This window comes from Gopherus evgoodei, chromosome 1, assembly GCF_007399415.2.
Source record: "Gopherus evgoodei ecotype Sinaloan lineage chromosome 1, rGopEvg1_v1.p, whole genome shotgun sequence".
NCBI lineage: Eukaryota > Metazoa > Chordata > Testudines > Testudinidae > Gopherus > Gopherus evgoodei.
Genome location: NC_044322.1, coordinates 1,809,874 through 1,827,959, shown reverse-complemented (window position 1 = coordinate 1,827,959; position 18,086 = coordinate 1,809,874). Strand labels below are relative to the sequence as shown.

The 18,086-nt window shown below is 47.6% G+C and overlaps 1 pseudogene; it reads right to left on the bottom strand.

Annotated features, from left to right (window-relative positions):
* Positions 1-498: 498 nt before the first annotated feature.
* LOC115645651 lies at positions 499-7,831 on the bottom strand (annotated as a pseudogene).
* Between the last annotated feature and the right edge of the window lie 10,255 nt (positions 7,832-18,086).

Sequence of the window (18,086 nt, the reverse complement as noted above, 5' to 3'; positions counted from 1 at the left end):
TCTTGTCATTGTGCATATTGTGCACTATACAGTTTCTCTCTTAAATTTGTCTTTAACATTGTCACAAAACAGACATAAAGGTGAGGAAGACGCAAGAAACAGGTGATCAAAAAGTTTGAGACAAGGTGACATTACAAGTGGAAGAAGGAGACTGTCAGGACATTGTTAAGATTCTTTAAAATAGCGTCTGAGTAACTTGCAGGGCTGAGATTCACAAAAATACACCCCGGAGCAATGTAGGGTGATGTCTTTTTGCCTTCCTCTCACAACACAGCCGAGTTAAGTTTTTCTGTAACAGCGCAAGTAAAGTCGCAAGCTATGGTGGAAAGATACACTATACATCCAGGGGGAATTCTGCTCTTGAACACACACAGAGGTGCTAGTTAGAGTCAGCAGCAGACACACTTGGGCAGCCGTTCAAGGTTACAGATAGGTAGATATGCAGATTGATGCTAGATAGTTGGAAGGAGGGATGGATGGAAGGAGGGAGGGATAGATTCATGTGTAGAACTTGACCTCTGAGGTGGGATCAGTCTTTTACCAGGTGTTGTTGGGAAAAGGAGCATTGGTGATATTCAATGTAAAAGGAACCTTGGAGACTCTCGGGCTGGAAATCCCACAAGAAGATGTTCTCATGAAATTTCTGGTGCTTCCTTCCTTCCAGCTAGGTTAACAATCCTGGCCAAAACCCAAAAGAACAGAATCGCCATGAAAACAAGTAATTATTCTCAACAGAAGTTAATTCTGACCTCAGCTTTTGGATACAATGATCTCAGCACCCGGCCCCTGATCTGCTTGGTCTTCATGCCGTATATGATGGGGTTCAGCATCGGCGGCACCAAGATATAGAGGTCTGCCAGCAGGATGTGGATGTGCGTGGGGATGTTCTGGCCCCAGCTCTGTGTGTAGGAGGAGAACAGCACCGGAATGTAAAAGACCAGGATGATGCACACATGGGAGCTGCAGGTACTGAAGGATTTCAGGCACGCGTCCCTGGAGGAAAGGCTAAGGACTGCCCGGAGGATCAGGATGTAGGAGATGGCGATGAAGATGGAGTCTGAGCCCACCACAAAGGTTGCGGCCATTATCCCGTAGACATAGTTGGGCATGATGTCCCCACAGACCCGCTTCACCACAGCCATGTGCTCACAGTAGGAATGGGAGATGACCCTGGGCCCGCAGAACGGCAGGCGACTGACCGTGCACGTCAAGGGGGTCATCAGCCCAATACCCACACAAAGACAGCCAACCCGATCTTGGCGATGACGGCGTTGGTGAGGATGGTGGTGTAGTGCAATGGCTTGCAGATGGCGACGTAGCGGTCGAAGGCCATGGCCAGCAGCACCCCCGACTCCATGGCAGAGAAGCTGTGGAAGAAGAACATCTGGACCATGCAACACTCGAAGCCGATTTCATGGGAGTGGAACCAGAAGATTCTCAGGATCTTGGGCACAGTGGAGGTGGTGAGCACCAAGTCGATGCCTGCCAGCATGCAAAGGAAGTAGTACATGGGCAAGTCCAGGCTCATGTGATGATGCAGTTCTGGCGGGACCCAACAGAGAGTGCCAATTCAGGACCAATTGCTTAAAGAGGGCAGTCACAGCCCAAGGCTGGGGTTTTTTCACCTCTAAAGCAAACCAAACCAGCCAGGCAAAAAGGACTTTGGTTTCACCCCATTGGCTAACCACAAGTCACACAAGCAATTTCCTTAGACACTCCAGTCTTCCAGTATCACCACCGGTCCCACACGTCCTGGGGAAGAATAGTCATGAAAATCAACACCCCAGTAAAAGAAAAAGATTCTCTCGATCCCAAAGGACCAAGCCCCAGACCCAGGTCAATATACACATCAGATCTTACCCACAAATCACACTGTTGCCAATCCTTTAGAATCTAAAATCTAAAGGTTTATTCATAAAGGGAAAAAGATAGAGATGAGAGCTAGAATTGGTTAAATGGAATCAATTACATACAGTAATGGCAAAGTTCTTAGTTCAGGCTTGTAGCAGTGATGGAGTAAACTGCAGGTTCAAATCATGTCTCTGGAGTACTTCCCCTGCTGGGATGGGTCATCAGTCCTTTGTGTAGAGCTTCAGCTTGTAGCAAAGTCCCCCCAGAGGTAGGAAGCAGGATTGAAGACAAGTTGGAGATGAGGCATCAACCTTATATAGGCTCTTCCAGGTGTAAGAACACTTTGTTCTTACTGTGGAAAATTACAGCAAAATCGAGTCTGGAGTCACATGGGCAAGTCCCTGCATACTTTGCTGAGTTGCAAGGCGTATCTGCCTCCTCTCAATGGGTCAATTGTGTAGCTGATGGTCCTTAATGGGCCATCAAGCAGGCTAAGTACAGCTAACACCAGCTTGTCTGGGGTGTCACCCAGAACTACAGCACCAATTTGAAATACAGACAGTATATAGCCAATACTTAAAACTTCAACTACAAAATGATACAGATATACAGACAGCATAATCATAACCAGTAACCCATAACCTGGTCTTAGACACCTTATATGACCCCCTTTACATAAGATCTGGTGCCACTTGTTGTGGAAAATGACCACCACGAGTTGAGTTGCTCAGACAGCCTGAGGCTCCTTTATTGATTAATTAGAGAATACATGCATATGAGTCCGGCAGTATCCCCTCTCTCAGCAAGCTGAGGAAGGAATTCGCCCAGTTCTTTCTGCTCTGCTCAAGCAGGGAGTCATAGTCCCAACAGTAAGTGAATGTAATACTCCCATTTTGCCTGTACGAAAACCCGGGAAAAATACCTGGCGATTCGTACAGGATTTGCATGCCATTAATGCTGCTGTCCTCCCAACTTTTGCGGTAGTTCCCAATCCTGCTACTATTCTGTCTTGTATACCTCCAACTGCTCAGTATTTTTCTGTAATAGATTTGTGTTCTGCTTTCTTTTCTATTCCCATTCATGTAGATAGTCAGTTCCTTTTTGCTTTTACTTATCAGGGTGCTCAATACACTTGGACCAGACTACCCCAGGGTTATACTGAGTCCCCTACTATCTTTTCTCAAATCTTAAAGAAGGATCTGGATAATATCCTATTTCCGAATGGGTCTGTCCTAATTCAATATGTAGATGATCTATTGCTTGCTTCTGACTCTCTGGAAGCTTCAAAAGCAGATACGTTAATTTTGCTCCAAGCCTTAGCTCAAAAAGGTCATAAGGCTTCAAGAGAAAAGTTACAACTCTGTCTCCCTGTAGTTCATTATCTAGGCCATGATATCTCTGCAGGTAAACGCGCTTTGTCTTCTTCGCGGGTACAAGCAATTCAAAAGATCCCTAGGCCAATTACAAAGAAGCAGCTTAGGGGATTTCTGGGAATGGCAGGTTATGCCAATGGATTCTGGGTTATGCGTCTCTTGTACGGCCCTTACAAGATCTAACCCTCAATAAAATCTCTGACCCTATTCCATGGCCTGCGGAAGCAGAAGAAGCGTTTCAACAAATCAAAATTGCTTTAACCAAAGCCCCTGCTCTCGGTCTACCAGATTACAAGAAACCTTTCATTCTCTTCTATCATGAAAGAGAAGGCTCAGCCCAGGGTGTTCTTACTCAGACGCATGGAGAAAAACACAGACCCATAGCTTATTTTAGTTCCTCATTAGACCCAGTAGCAGCTGGGTTACCCCCTTGTCTTCGGTCTGTTGCAGCGGCAGTGATGTTAACAGAAGCCTCGGCCTCTCTCGTTCTCGGCAGCCCTCTCACAGTGGCTGTCCCTCATGCGGTCACCGCTCTTCTAACCAAAACTAAAACACAGCACCTCTCAAATTCCAGACTTACTAAGTATGAAATGCTTCTTTTAAATGCTGCAAATGTTACTTTAGTTAGATGTCCAGTACTAAATCCTGCTTCCCTTCTCCCCACGGCAACCGATGGGGAACCTCATGATTGCTTATTTGTAACTGCTGAATTATCGGCTCCCAGATCTGATCTGCAGGATATTCCCCTGCAAAACCCAAAGTTAATTTATTATGTAAATGGCTCCTGTTTAAAAAATGCGAAAGAACAGCTGGTAGCAGGCTATGCTGTATGCGATCAACAAAGCGTTATAAAAGCATTCTCCCTCCCTTCAGTGAAGTCAGCTCAAGTTGCTGAATTATTTGCTCTAACTCGAGCCTGTTGCTTGGCAACCGGTGTGTCTGTTACTATTTACACTGATTCTAGATATGCTTTTGAAGTAGTACATAATTATGGGCAGTTGTGGAAATATAGGGGATTTCTTACTTCTACCGGAGCACCTATTAGCCACGGCCCATATGTTAATGCTCTTTTGTCTGCTTTACAGTTACCCTCTGCTATTGCTGTAGTCAAATATGCAGCCCATAAAAAACCCCATGATGATGTTACTCGAGGAAATGCACTGGCGGATGCCTCCGCCAGGCAAGCGGCCCTTTCCGGGTCTCCGGCTCCTACTGAAATATTTGCTCTTTGTATGTCCCAGCCCGTCTCTTTAGTTGATTCTTTACAGAATCTAGCACTTAGGCAAGAGTCAGCACCAGAGGATGAGAAAGACCGCTGGAGACAGTCCGGGTGTTCCAGACATCCGGAAGATGCCTTGTGGTATGCACCAGACGGCCGCCTGGTAGCACCCTTGGCTCTGCTTCCCCACCTTGCCCGGCTAGCACACGGGCTAGCCCATGTAGGCAAGGAGGGGATGATTGCTTCTGTACTTAAGTATTGGTATGCTCCAAAGTTCACGAGCATTGCCCAGCAGTACTGCCAAACATGTCCTATCTGTTTGGCATATAACAGTGAACAACCTGTTCGAACAACCCAGGCAGCACATCCGCCGCCATGGGGACCATTTGTAAACATCCAAATAGACTTCATAAGTATGCCTAAGTGTTGCTCATATAAGTACGTACTTGTGTGTGTGTGCATGTATTCTGGGTGGGTGGAAGCTTACCCATGTGCTAAGGCAGACTCAACTACGGTAGCAAAAAAATTGCTCAAGGAATTTATTCCTCGTTTTGGCATCCCTGTCTCAATTAACAGTGACAAAGGAACCCATTTTACAGGTCAAATCACATAACAAATATGTAAAGCCCTCCGTGTGGACCAACGTTTACACTGTAAAAGCAGCAAAGAATCCTGTGGCACCTTATAGACTAACAGACGTTTTGGAGCATGAGCTTTCGTGGGTGAATACCCACTTCCTCAGATGCATGTAATGGAAATATCCAGGGGCAGGTATATATATGTGTGCTAGCAAGCAAGCTAGAGATAACGAGGTCAGTTCAATCAGGGAGGATGAGGCCCTGTTCTAGCAGTTGAGGTGTGAAAACCAAGAGAGGAGAAACTGGTTCTGTAATTGGCAAGCCATTCACAGTCTTTGTTCAATCCTGAGCTGATGGTGTCAAATTTGCAGATGAACTGAAGCTCAGCAGTTTCTCTTTGAAGTCTGGTCCTGAAGTTTTTTTGCTGCAGGATGGCCACCTTAAGGTCTGCTATAGTGTGGCCAGGGAGGTTGAAGTGCTCTCCTACAGGTTTTTGTATATTGCCATTCCTAATGTCTGATTTGTGTCCATTTACACTGTGCTCATCACCCTCAAAGCGCGGGAGCGGTGGAATGGAAGAATGGGGATCTGAAAAACAAGCTGGCAAAACTGTGTGCAAAAACAGGCCTCAAGTGGCCAGATGCACTCCCTCTGGCATTGATGCAAATAAAAAACACTCCCATGCATAAACATGGATTATCCCCTCATAAAATTCTCATGGCTAGACCAATGAGGATGCCAGTGTCCCCGCCCCTGCCCCCTAACTCTCAAAATTTGCAACTCTGTAATAAAATATTGCAAAGCGCTAATTAAACATGTTAGATTTGTTCATTCACAGGTCCAAAGTGCCCTACCAGATCCAGCTGAGACTGCATGCCATCCCTTAAAGCCTGGTGACTGGGTTTGCTGTAAGGTGTTCCAGCGGAAGTCTGCCTTGGAGCCCAGGTGGAAGGGTCCATTCCAGGTCTTGTTAACTACCCATACTGCAGTAAAGTGCCAAGGACTCCCAAATTGGGTACACGCATCTCATTGCAAAAAGGTAACGCCTCCTTTGGATCCCACCAGTGCCCCGTTTGTTCCGCAGCCTCAGCCGGCAACGTCAACGGGTAAACCTGAGCAAGAACCCAAGTATCACCTTCGAAGTCGGCAGGTTATATAATCCATCATGACTGATCCGCAGACCAAAATCAAACAGACTGCACAAGTGCGGAGATGGCTGATGCCCTCTATCTGGTTCATCTCCACTCTAATGTTTCTCATGTTCCTTCTAAACATTTATGACTCTTTCCTGCTCTCAGCTGCTGCCCGAAAAACTACTTCGCTGCGTTTCCTGTCTACAGCAAAACCAAAAGTTAAAACAACCACCCCACGCTATCCTATGTGTGGGATTGCGGTTGGGAAAAAAAACAACGACTCCTCGTTCTGCCTTGTGTAATAAACAAACCCTTGCTGCTAAACAAAAAAAAAAGGCAAAAAAATCTCGGAAAACCTCTACAGCTAAACCAAAAACTCTTACTATTAAAAACGTTAAAAATTGGCCGTGGTATAAAAGGCGGTACATAATGTGGTGCTAGGAAGAAACTTGTGGTTACACAACATGGTATTGTGGGGTACACTGAATATTGGAATTTATCCCCAGTGCAGCTAATTGCCGCCCAGGTCAGGTCCCCTGGCCATGTCAAATCATTCCCAAACTACTAGACCACACTTCCACTGTTCCCCCCACGGTCCCTCCTTTAAGTAATACTCCCATCCATCAATATCTCAAAAAGTCATACCCGCTCCGAGCCCCAAGCAGATCCATACTTACCCAATGCACCAAATTGTCGTGGAAAATGACCACCACGAGTTGAGTTGATCAGACAGCCTGAGGCTCCTTTATTGATTAATTAGAGAATACATGCATATGCATGGAGAGACGACAGGTTCTCTAACAAAAGGTAAGTTGCTTTACCTTACAGCAGTGATACCTGTGCTTATAAAGCCTAAAACCGCAAATTATTATATGAGCTTATACATCTGTTATTACCTTATTTGGCTGATACGTGACATTTTTTTAAAACAATTATTGCAAAAAGAGCTAAAATTGCAAAGCTTGTTCTTTTTACTTTTTTTTAGGAAGCTTTTTTTATTGCCAAGACCTTGACACCCCGGTTACCCTTTTCTTGCGGTTTAAGCAGCTGTTTTTTAAGGAACTTATGTTTCAAAAATACATATTGTTTGTTCTATTAGTCAAGTTTTTATGATTTATATTTTATGCTTACATGAGCTACTTAATAAACTATAATAACCCAACAGCTGTTAGTTTTTTTGGCAGTAATAAACTGGTTATTTTAGGGATTTTCCAGTTTTAACCCCATATAGCAGCATTAATTATTTTAGCAGCATTTAGTAATATAATAGTGTTATAATAGTAGTGTTAGAATAATGTATATTAAAATCAGAAAGTGAGCCTCAGGTGGGTTAGTAATTAATTAATTTTCTTACTTTGCTCTATGTTAGTACAATTGAGGCCTAAGGCCTTAATGTAATTACAACCCCAATCAAGACCCGGCTTTTGGGCCGGGAGTTAGTTTTTTTTATCACACTACAGGACCTTGGTTGCAACCCATGTTCTATATGGTCCCAGTTTATATCAATAACGTCACAGCTCGGCTCTGTCATGATCACAAAGAGGAGGGTGAAGTTCCCCAGCAGGGCTAAACGTACATGGCACAGAACGGGAAGGCGATACAGAAGTGGGTGGCCTCCAGCCTGGGAATGCCCATTAGGAGGAAGCTGGAGGGGTTGGAGTGATTGTAGCATGGCATGGTGCACGGTCGGTTTCCAGGACCATTTCAGAGGCTGGAATTAAAACCACACGGAGGGTTAGTGTCGGCAATGAAAACGCTTTGTCGCTGCAGGTTGCTCCTCTCTGGACCCCAGTGTATGCAGAAGCCCCTGTCTGCCTTCTCCCATACGGAGAATTGCAGCCCCATCACCCTGGCCTCCCTCAGCTCCTGGGCCTCCCTGGCTTCATTCACCACAGGATCCAGTTCAAAATGGCCGTCTTTTCTACAGCTCTCCCAGGATTTGCTCAAGCTGTGCACAAGGACCTTTTCTCTATGCTCTTCTCACTGCTGCTTCACTTCAGAGCTGCACCACAGCTGTACCCCCAGTTCCAGTTTTGGGGACCTGGAAGGACAACTAGCCCAATGTCTGAAAGGCTTAGGTTGACAGCTCAGAAGAGTTGAAATGCAAGAGAAATAGAAGGTTCAGTAGAACCCTGAGATAGGGTCACAAATAGGGTCACCCATATGCCTTAGCAGGATGTAAAGAGCATCTCCTTCTGGGGAGAGGCAGGTGATGGCTGAGCCTTGTGGGAGCACTGAATCAGCACTCTCCCCAGGCCTCATCCCTCACTTTTGGAGCAACGTTAGTTGTGGGGCTGCCCCATGGAGGAGGTAGGATTTCACACACTCTGGTCTGTAGCAACCATCTTCTGGATGGACTTTGTATTTGTAGAGGCCTTTCGTCCTGCATTATGCTATGGAAACCTGCATCTTTTGGGAGTTAAGTGAGGTCAGTGTGTGAAGGGAAAAGGCCCAAAGCCCGGACTTCACCCTGAGTGGGAACATCTTCACAGCTCTTTTCAGTGCCGCGCACTGAACCCCACAAGCCGGAGTCAATTGACCTGGGCTCTGAGATGCTTCCATGTTTTGGGGGTGGCTTTCAGTGTAGACTTATTTATAGTCAAGAGGATCCACTATTTGCACCAAATGTCATTGTTCACAGGGTTACTGAACGCCTCAGGGGAGTGTGGGGCTGAAATGAGGTGAGATTCCTTCTCCTCGGGAAGTTTACCGCACCTGGGAAATGAAACACCAGCACAGATGGGAAACTCTGTAGGGCACCTTCTCATTACAAGTGTGAACAGCACCTGGTATGATGGGGCTCGGTTTCCAGGCTGAGGCCTCTCAGCACTATCCCAACGCAAACTAAAAACAATAACTTAAGGCAGCTGGCTGCGAAGTAAATATCTGTGAGGCTGTATTGCCTTTTCACACTCCTACGGCCTCTCCCTGTGACTGGCGTTCAGTAGCTAGCTTGTATTCGCAGTGACTGCGGACTGTCCAATATTCAGCCAGAAAGCAGCTGAAGTTGACTTGTCCAGCCAGGGTGACCCTCTCGCATAGCCGGTGAAAGTACTCCGGGCACTAATGGATTCCCCGGGGTGGATACAGCCTCCTAAGGGAATTAGTGGAAGGTTCATTGCTTGGGTTGTTTAAAACGAGACTGGGCAGAGCACTGGGGAATGTACTGCAATGATCAGTTCTGCAGTGGCTGAGGAATTATGGTCTAGGAGGGATTGAAAATGGCTTTTCTATCTCTCATTCCCACGACGCAGGAACAGTTTCTTTTCTCCCAAGTCTGAAAACAAAGAGTTAATTCTCTCTCTGCCAGCGATGGGTGGGGAGGAGAAAGTGGAAGCAGAGATTCCCAGCTGAACTGCGAGACCCGCCTGCTGGGAGGAGGCGAGTTCTCTCACCGTGGCTATAAATCCACCAAAGGCAGGCAGCTGTGGGTGAGCGTGTGGACCTTCTGGGCAAGTTCAAGTTCAAAACCTGATTCAAATTCTGCTGTTATATATTTTAATTTCCTGTTTCATCTGCAGTTTTCTATTGTTCCCCACCTGATCACACTTGGATGTCTATCACTAGCAGCTATGGTCTATGAATGATCTGGTTTTCACCTAAACAAGTGATCTGGTTTTCAATGGGAGTTGATGGGTGTAAGCTATGTGCCCAAGCGCAGATGACAAAACCAACTCAACTACAATTTCTTTACAAGGTGATTTCTCAGTGACTCATTCCTTACCTATTATCATAATGCTCTATTGGTCCTCAGCAGCCTGTATAATCAGACAGTGCATAAAACAATAAAGTGCTTAATTATAAAACTCCATGCAAATAAAATGATCGTTTTACAGTAGTCATTGTGGAATCCCTTTTGGTAACAGACTTGCTATAAACTGGATCTACATTAGACTATGTTCAGGACAGTCCTGCCCCTGTTGAAGTTCGTGGCAAGGTTCCAGTGGGAACATGGTTTAGGTATGGATTTGGTAGAGATTTGGGTAGCTGGACACGCTTGCCTTGTGGAATAGCTGGAGTATGGGGTTGACAAGGCCACTGGGTAACGAATTGGGTAGAGACGGGAGAAACGGAGAGACAGGCTGCCAATGGAGGGATGGATTTCCTGAATTGGATTCAGTGGATACTAGGCTAGGTGACCTGATTATCCATCATCCTCTTGGGAAGAGCAGGTTCAGCATTCCTGGATCCGCTTGGCCTTCACCCACCCAGGTCTGCTGCCAACTCTTTTTGACGAGTGTGTTTAGTGCAATGCACAGCGGTCTAAGCCCTGCAGAGGAATTATGATATGTGACCAGGGCCAGTGCACGGATGTTTCGAGCCTTAGGTGAAACTTTCACCTTGTGTCCTCCCCCTTCCCCGAGCCCTGCAGCAGCTCCCGACCCCACCCTGTCCCGAGGAGCCCTCCCGCAGCAGCACCGCCCGGCCAGGGGAGCTGTGAGGTAGCTCCCCACCCCAGATCACCTCCCCTTCCTGAGCCCTGCGGCAGCTCCCCCGCCCCGCCCTGAGGCACCTCCACGGCTGCAGCTCCCCCCCCGAGGCACCTCCCCCATGGCAGCTTCCCCCTCCCTTGCCCTGAGGCGCCTCCCCTGTGGCAGCTCCCTCCCCCCGCCCGGGGAGCCGTGTGGCCGCTCTCCGCCCCAGCTCAACTTTGCTTCGCCTCCTCCCCGAGCATGCAGTTGCTGCTCCACTTCTCCCGCCTCCCAGGCTTGTGGCACCAATCAGCTGTTTGGCTCCGCAAGCCTGGGAGGGAGAGAAGCAGAGCAGGGCGATGTGCTCAGGGGAGGAGGCGGAGCAGAGGTGAGCTGGGGCAGGGAGTTCCCCTGCGTGCCGCCTCCCCCCCCGCTTGCTGCAGGTGGCCCTCCCCATGCCCCCTGCCCCAGCTCCCTCCGCCTAAATGGCGACGACAACCGGGGAGGACAAAGATCCATCCACCGTGGTCGCCTCCGAAGAAAATGCCGCCCCCCAAATGCTAGCACCCTTGGCGACTACCTAGGTCGCTGAATAGGTTGCACCGGCCCTGTGTGTGACCCAATCCATCCTTGTATTCACACCCTCCATGCTATTGTAATAATTTTTGAACAAAATATGCCTTGTGAGGTGTCATTTGAAAGCTACTAACTCACTGGTCAATGGTATCATGATGAAATGTGTGTCACAACATTAGGTCTGAAATGTGTTTACCAGACAAGTCTGGATAAACCAATTTCTCAAAGACAAAGGACAAGCTGACGCCCTAGTCAGGGCAATCACCTACCAAGTAGCCTTTCCGTGGCAAGGAAGTGGGCAGGAACAAACAGATCTACATCTTAGAAAACACCAGCATGGATCCTCTTTCACCACAAGATTCCTTGAGTCCATCTTCACAGCAGGGGTAACCCTTGGAAAAATGGGGAACAGGCCTATAAACGTGATGGGCAAAACCACCCCAAGGAATCTCTCCCTTCCACTTCTCTCTCCTTCATCGCAAAAGACAAAAGCAGCAGCCCTGGTGCTGGGAGCACGTGGTGAGAACTTGATCTTGAACCAAGTTTGTTAAGTTTTAGTTACTAGGAATGATTTTATCTTTATTTCTCTTGTAACTATTCCTGATTTTAATGCCTTATACTTCTACTGACATAAAATCTATCTCTTTGTAGTTAAATAAACTTGCTTTATTCTTTAAGCAAAACTAACCAGGGGTGGCTCTATGTATTTTGCCGCCCCAAGCATGACAGTCAGGAGGCTTTTGGCGGCATGCCTGCGGGAGGTCCTCTGGTAACGTGGATTCGATGGCATGCCTGCAGGAGGTCCGCTGGTAACATGGATTAGGCAGTGCACCGGGGAAGGTCCTCTGGTAATGTGGATTAGGTGGCATGCCTGCAGGAGGTCCACTGGTAACATGGATTCGGCGGCATGCCTGCGGGAGGTCTGCTGGTAACCCGGATTCGGTGGCATTTCTGCGGGAGGTCCGCTGGTAACGTGGATTCTGTGATATACTTGCGGGAAGTCTGCTGGTAATGCGGATTCGGCAGCATGCCTGCGGGAGGTCGGCTGGTAACATGGATTCAGTGGCATGCCTGCGGGAGGTCCACTGGTAACGTGGATTCTGTGGCATGCTTGTGGGAGGTCTGCTGGTAACCCAGATTCGGCAACATGCCTGCGGGAGATCCGCTGGTAACGTGGATTCGGCAGCGGGCCTGCGGGAGGTCCACTGGTAATATGGATTCTGTGGCAGGCTTGCAGGAGGTCCGCTGGTAACGCGGATTCTGTGGCATGTCTGCAGGAGGTCCGCCGATCCTGCACCTTTCGCGTGCCCACCGCAGAATTGCCGATGAAGCCGCAGGACCGGCAGACCTCTCGCAGGCAAGCCACTGAAGGCAGCCCGACTGCCTCCCTCCCGGCGACCGGCACGCTGCCCCCCATGGCTTGCACCCCAGGTATGTGCTTGGTGCACTGGTGCCTGGAACGGCCCCTGAAACTAAGCCAGTGTTGTGCTTAAACTGAATCCAGGAGAGGGCTGGACAGTGCAGAATACACTTTCCTTTGGGAAACCTATGCCAGGGGGACGTGCCTGCCGGAGTCGGTCTTTGCACCATGCACCACAGCTTGGCTGAAAAAAGAGCACTCATACCTTATAGCACACCTGGTCTAGGCTCCTTCTGCATACCTGGGCAGCTTCACCATCCAACCAGGTCCCCATTGGGTGGTTCCACTGAGGATGCTCATCCAAGATGGGGCTTGTCTAGTGGACTTTCAACCTTGCACTGTCTTCTCGCTGTTCTCTGGGGTAATGGTATGCAGCAAGGACAATAGAGATTGGTCAAGGGGTTGCTCTCACCCTGCCATGTCTATCTGTCCCAGTTATAGCTGTGTTTGGACTTATCTTGGCAGCCTGTCCTTGGGGATTCTTGTTTTCCTGGTTTGCCAGATGTCTAGCTTGTAAGAGTGACTCATTTTGTCTGCATTCCTCATTTGTCTTTCCAATATGTGGCCCATGTTCTAAGATGTGTGATCAAGTCTGATTTGTGTCCGATTTGTATAAATGGAAGGGGCTGATTTGAGATTGCTTTGGAGGGTCACTGGAGGGAAACACAAACCAGATTTAGGGTCAAATTTTCAACAGCGACTGTTTGGCTTAGAAGTCCAAATCCCATTGACCTTTAGTGAGACGTAGGCTCCTATGGGACAGATTTTTAAAGGATTTAGGCACCTCAAGATGCACGTACGTCCCTAGTGGGATTTTCAGAAGCATTCAGGGGCCTATTAGCATCTTTAGGCATCTAAATACCATTAAAAATCTGTTTCAATGTCTCTCAATCACTTTTGTAAATTTTACCCATCAGTCCGAACAGGACTTGGTCACTTGTGTTACGTCTCCACAGCCAGCGAAAGCTACCCTCCGAGTTTGGGTTGACACACATAGGCCATGTTATGAATAGCTGTGTGGACAGTGGTTTCAAGGTGTGGCTCAGGCTGGAGCTCAGGTACTGAAGCACAGCTCCCCTCGCTAGGCTTCAAAGCCCTCGTGCCAGCTCTCTAAGCAGCTATTTTTAGCATGGAAACGCGAGCCCTCTGAGCCACATCCTGTAGCCCTGGGCTGGCAGGCTCACTTCTGCAGGCTGTGGAGACGTATCCTTAAGTGGTACTTTAGAAAATTCTCCCCTGCAATGCACAAGGGGCCAAATCCTGACACGTCAAAATGGTCACAAGTCTTTGATTTTTCAAATAATGTTGAAAAAAATCCTAATTGTGGAAACCAGTAAAAAAATGTGACAAAGAAATCATGGTATATTTCAACCGGCCAGAGAGCCGGCTGAAATTTCAAAAGAACATTTTCAAAAGAACCTCACCGAACTTTCAAAAAATGGTGTTGACATTTAAAAAAAAATCATCAGCATTTAAAAAAAAATGGCACTGACATAATTTCCAGAAATGTCATTGGCATTTTAAAACAACACATTGGAATAGCACACCCTGGGAGAAAATAGTCCAATCAAATGATAAAAAACAGTTCCAAAACCATGTACTGACTTTTCAGAGAGCTCTGCTGAGAAGCCAGATGGTGATAGCAATAGCTCAGTACCCCTCAGGATTAGTCCCATTGGCTTCACTGGGAGTCAGGGCTGCTCAGCATCTCTTGACATCTGGCCGCGTACTGTAGCAGGTGGGATAGTGGTAGGCAAGCCATTCATTCGGTTTTAATCCAGACAGACCTGGTTTGTATGGTTTGTCCCCTATCCAGTGGTGATATAAAACCAGCCGTGGTTATCTATGGTATCATGCACGGAGGATGGTATTTTGCAGAGTGTCTTGCTCTGCCCCCGCCGGTGTGAGCTCACATGCACTGTGCATGGAATGTCATGCTGGTGAGGGAGGGGCAAGCAGGAGAAGGTGGGGACAATGGCGGGGAGGTCCTGGGGCTGCGTCAGTGGCCACACTAGACACTGGGTTCTGCTAAGCTCTTTCTTTGGCCAAAAAGCTTAAAGACCCGTTTCTGGATTTGCTTGGACTTAATGCCATAGATGACTGGATTTAGCATGGGGGGAACGACGAGGTACGGATCAGCCACCAAGACCTGGATGTGAGGAGCAAGGCCGAGCTTAAAAATATGCAGGTACATAGAAAGGAGTCCTCCCAGGTAGAAGAGCAGGATGATGCAGACATGGGAGCTGCAGGTGCTGAAGGCCTTGAGTCACGCCTCCTAAGATGAGAGCCATAGGACAGAGTGGAGGATCATGCCATAAGAGAAGGCAATGAAGACAAAGTCTGTCCCCACTAGGGCTGTGGCCACAATGATGCTGTACAGGTCGGTGACTGCTGAGTGTGCACAGGTCAGCTCCATCACAGCAAAGTACTCGCAATAGGAATGAGGGATGACATTCATTTTACAGTAGGGCAGACTGGTTAGAAGGCAGGTTAAGGAACTGTCTGTTTATTATGGCTTGTTGTACAGTATCTAACACAGTCGAACCCTGCTCTGTGACTGGGGCCTTTGGGTGCTAATGCAGCACAAATAATAAATACTAAATAATTTTGCCATGAAGGTTTGTAAAACTTTGCCTAAAATCTAAATGTTGTGTTTCCACCTATCCCCATCCACCCTCCCATCCATCTGTCTGTCTATCCCTACACTCCCCCAATCTATCTATCTATCTGGCCTTCAGTACAGTCTTATCTAAACACCTGACATTCTCCTTTTAAGAGATTTCTCTGTGTCACATAGAAAATCCATTACCGAGCTGGGATTAAAACTCAAGACTCTTTAACTCCTCACCTGGTGCTCCACTACACACCTCCCTGCAGTGTCTCTGGCCCTCTCCCTTCAGCATGACAGTCCATTGTTTCCTTTAGTTCTGAGCTCCACAGGTGTCTCTCTCTTGCTTTTCAGGGTTACACAGAAGTGACTAAGGGTGAGGGAGGCGCTGTGAGCAAAGGTTGAAAGAGCTCAATCCGTACAGTGTGGCTAAGCAACAGCTCAAGGGCATGTGGCTGAAAGGTGCAATCCCCCAAGCATCAGGGGAATGATTTAGGAGGACAACATGGTGGCTGGCAATGCTTCCTTCTGCACAGGTTCCACGGTTTATCTTCCAGCTGTCACAATGTCTGCACCTGATGGCCAAAGTCCAGGTGGAGTCTCTCGTGTGGTGCCAAGACTGTCAGGACTTTGGGGCAGGGACTGTTTTTCTTCTCAAGGGTGTGCAGGGCATTGTTACAGGGCGGCTGGTCCTTGAAGGGGAAACGGGGCCTTCGGCTACCTCTACAGGGTCAGCTCACCTCCCAAGAAGGGCAGATGATTTTGGTCATGTGACTAACAAAGCAAGGCCAGGCCTAAGGACAGAAGGGAGATGTCTGACGGAGAGCGTGGGGTTGACTCCAGCTCTGTAGGGCTCAGAGCGCTGGGCAGGGCAGAAGCCTGGGGAGCTGCAGCTGGAAGCTGCTGCATGTGCGTGCTGCAGAGGATAAACGATAGTTCGAGCTGAACCCAGCTCTGGGAGGCTGCTAGCTCAAGGGAAGAGAAGTACTGACTTGGGGTTGGGGCCTGGAGGATCCATGTGCGGGGACTAAATAAATTGGATGCCCAGAGAGGGAGAGCTTTAATTACCATTGGTCTGTGATGTGCAGTTCTTAACGGGCTGTCAAACCTTAGTCCCAGATTTGGACCTTAGTGTCCAAAATATGGGGGTTAGCATGAAAACCTCCAAGCTTAGTTACCAGCTTGGACCTGGTACTTGCTGCCACCACCCAAAAAATTAGAGTGTTTTGGGGCACTCTGGTCCCCCTGAAAAACCTTCCCTGGGGACCCCAAGACCCAAATCCCTTGAGTCTCACAACAAAGGGAAATAATCCTTTTTCCCTTCCCCCCTCCAGGTGCTTCTGGAGAGATACACAGAAGCAACCTCCGTGAATCTAAGCAGAAGGAGTCCACCCTCTGTAATTCCAATCCTGGAAACAAAAGCACTTTCCTCTTCACCCAGAGGGAATGCAAAATCAGACTTCCCCCTGACTTCTTCCTCCCACCAATTCCCTGGTGAGCTGCAGACCCAATTCCCTGAAGTTCCCCACTAACGAAAAACTCCAACAGGTCTTAAAAGAAAGCTTTATATAAAAAGAAAGAAAATACATACAAATGGTCTCTCTGTATTAAGGTGACAAATACAAGGTCAATTGCTTAAAAGAAATATGAATAAACAGCCTTATTCAAAAAGAATACAATTCACAGCACTCCAGCAACTATAGACATGTAAATACCAAAACAACAAAACCATGTTTGGTACTCACACTTGGAAACAGAAGTTTAGAAAACAGAAATCACTTTTCAAAGCTGAGAGAAAAGCAGGCAGACAGACAAAGACTCAGACACAACTTTTTTCCTCCACCCAGAGTTGAAAAAATCCGGTTTCCTGATTGGTCCTCTGGTCAGGTGCTTCAGGTGAAAGAGACATTAACCCTTAGCTATCTGTTTATGACACGGCCCCTGAGCTGAAGAGGAAACTGAGGCAAGGCACTGCAGCACCATCCTGGCCAGGAGGGGGTTCTCAGGAGAAGGCTTACTGTGTTACAGACACGTAGCACAACCGGACCCTGATGGGAGCCTCTGAGGCGTATTGAAATGCAAATATTGTCACGTACCTTGCACAGAACCAGGACAATGTCCAGCATACAAGTTCAGCTGTTTCTGAATTATCTGCCGCCCCATCACCAAAACAAATCTGAGACTGATATTTTGCTAATGGAAACCTTTATTAATATTTTGTTAATAGAAGCCCCTCAACACTCAACCACGGCTTCACTCCTGTCATTCAAAATCTTCACAACCCCGTCCCCAAACATTTCGAGGCAGACGCCACTCCTGGAAAATTTCAGGCAAATGGTTGATGTTCCCTGAAGTTCGGACCCATGAATACAAATGATCACAATGGACACTATTTTGTGACCTTAACTAGAGCGGTTTAAACAAGCTGTCAGATACACTGTAGGGAACGATTCTGCATTGCTCTGGATTCCAAATGTAATTTATATTATGCAGATAGTTATTATTTGTTGTTTGTATTGCAGCAAAGAGGAAAGATCAGGGCCTTGTTATGTTGGGTACTGTCCAGACACATCTTCTTCAAAGAATTTACAGTCTAAATAGCCGAGACTATTTAGGGTGGAGAGGGGAAACCAAGGCACAGAAAAGGGTTGTGTGTGGAGTGATGTGCCCAAGTTCACACAGCAGATTAGTGTCAGAGGCAGGAAGAGAGCCTAGTCTTGACAACTAGTCTTGTGCTCTAAGCATTAGACAAAGCTGCCTCTTATTAGGAGCCAGATGCTGCTATGCTCACTCGCGTGGCGACGCTCCTTACGTCTCCAGTAGTGCCAGTGATTTTATTGTTACTACTTTGCGTGAGTGAGGTTGGCAGAATCTCCTCCTTGCTGAATAGAGCCGGTGAATGACTGCTCACACTCC